The sequence below is a fragment of the Ictalurus punctatus genome, chromosome 28 (assembly GCF_001660625.3).
Source record: "Ictalurus punctatus breed USDA103 chromosome 28, Coco_2.0, whole genome shotgun sequence".
NCBI lineage: Eukaryota > Metazoa > Chordata > Actinopteri > Siluriformes > Ictaluridae > Ictalurus > Ictalurus punctatus.
This window is the reverse complement of record NC_030443.2, coordinates 19,966,411-19,969,172: the sequence shown is the minus strand read 5'-3', so window position 1 is coordinate 19,969,172 and position 2,762 is coordinate 19,966,411.

Here is a 2,762-nt window from a genome sequence, read left to right as displayed (position 1 = left end):
TTTCAGATTCAAATGGCGGCAGAACCACACCCTGCTTTTTCCCGCCACAATGTCACCTCATCTTTTCTCATGACACAGATAGAGTTGGATTTTCTCCATGTAAAATTTATTTTTGTGTTCAATAAATATCACGTAGTGAGTTTCAGGCTTTTATTATCTCCCATTTCACCTCCTCTCTCAGCTGTCTTTCACTCTGAGCTACACACAATATTGTAAACCTGAAAAACTCTCTCACTAAAACCATAAAAAACACTCAAAAATGACTTTTTACCCCGATTTATAATATATGTTAAAAATGAACAGTCACACACACACATACACACACACACACTCAATTTTAATCTCTAACACAGATAATGCACAACTGGTTTATGTGTCAATCTATAACTTAAATCTTTTTAAAAATGTAATGTTATATACAGTAATAATAACTCCTCATAATTACTGTGCACTTGATTGTATTTGTGTATAATATACAGTGCTGTGTAGTTTAGCTAAATCTCACACACTTCCACTTCCTTTCAAACGGTGTTAAATACGAGCTTAGCATTTTAATCCTCGGATATAGGAATAAAAACTGATTATTAAATTATCATAGATTTAACTGAGATAAATTTAACAGTGACATGATTAATAAGACGTATGGGACATGGCTTCAACAAAATATCAAATCTGAAAATATAAAGCGGAAGTTCTGCTACACGTGGACTTTTCCTTAATTCTTATTCACTCCCTTAAATCAACAGAAAACTCTTCATTTTAACCTTTAAAAAGCCCTCGAAACCATCTGAAACTTACAGAAAACTATAACACAATAAGTTTATGGGAGAAGTAAATGAGACGTTGTGTCTGTGTGTGTGTGTGTGTGTGTGTGTGTGTGTGATTTATAAAATTAATAGAATAAAACGTGAGTAGATGAACAGCACACGCTTAAATCCAGAAGAGAAATTAAAATCGGTATTATTTATTGTTCTATAAACTGTTTTAAATGTTGATTAACTTTTGATTATTACAGTCTTTATTACACATTTCCAAGTGCACACTGCACACACTTCAACACCTTGCCCCACACACACACGCACACAATTAAAATTGGGAAACTTATTCGAAAACGTACATATAATAAAAATAACAACAAAACTAAATAATTGCAATAAGATCAGTAAGATCAGTGTGACCCCAGGTCTGTGCAGTAACATGAAGTCACCCACCTGAACTCAGCTTCATCAGAAAACACATCAAAATCTCCAACACTCGACGTTGACGGAATCGCCGCGTCCATATTCACCAAATCTCGCACAAATTCGTCGAGTTTAAGGCGCTTTTAAGGAGCATGATGGCGGATGAATGGGTTTAAGCTCAAAAAATCATCAAATAAGGAGCGAAAACGTCATAAAATGGCGTCGAGGACGACCAATAGGACACGTGTACACGTCTCGGATCCACGCCATATCCGTATATATTTTGTAAAAAAAAAACAACAAAAACAAAACAAAAAAAAGGACCCCAGAATTCATTAGGCATCCCGTACGATGAGGAACAGTTGTGTGTAAACCTCGACACACTCGAGCAGCCGATTCGGCCTCCAACACACTCCTTCACTCCTCACACACACAACACATACACACAACACTCATACACACAACACTCCAAATATCAGAATTATATCTGACAGTAAAAACAGGAAAGAAAACAAACCTTTATCACAAAGGTGATTCCCCCCGACGCAATGAGTCGCTCTGTTCATTCATTCTAACACACACTCACACACACACACACACACACACTCACACACTCTCTGTCTCTCACAGCTTTCATTTTCACATGTTGGTCATTTCATCTTCTCCAAATGAATCAAACACACCACATCCCACAACGCTGTCACTTTCAAACTCGGATTTGTTTCATTTCAGGGACAAACATGTTCTCCTGATTCATCATCGAAACGCTTCCTCCTCCTATCTCTCTCTCTCTCTTGCTCACTCACTCACTCGCTCTGCCTCCACCAGAAAAAAACTGCTACGTCAGCTTCTGCCTGAAGATTCAAAATGGCAGTACAATGTCTCTCTCTCTCTCTCTGTCTCTCACGCAAATAAATGAATAAATAAATCTAGATGGTGATGAAGCAGCATCATGTCATCATTACACTGAGCTTCAGTCCCACAGCGAGTGAGATCCTCCATTCTGAATGATCATCATCTCACTCACCTTCTCCATTATGGGGACATCGGTCCTGATCCTACCGCTTGCATCAAGTCACATGACCTTTCATCATCTGTCCTCATTTGAATAACTGATTCTCACACACACACACACACACACACACACACACACACAAGTGATCTGACTGTGAGCAGCTAACTCAGGCTCGAGTTCCTTCTTCCATTTTGAATATTACACACAAGAGACAGACAGACAGACAGACAGTGTATGTAGGCGGGCAGGAGGTAAACCAACGGTTAAACTTGTTCTCACACACACACACAACTCTGACCTCTCCACAAGCTAACACATTCTATTTTTGTCATCTCACACACAAACACTCATTTTTATTGTTTCACACTCTTTTTCTGTTGCCAGTTTTAGAATATGCCCAGATCGTTTGTTTCAACACACACACACACACACACACACACACACACACACACACACACACACACTACATCAGACAGAGGAGTGTGTGTGTGTGTGTGTGTGTTTGTGTCGATATGAGTAGGAGTTGGAGACAGAGAGCATTATGGGTAGGAAGGGTGTAAGTGGGC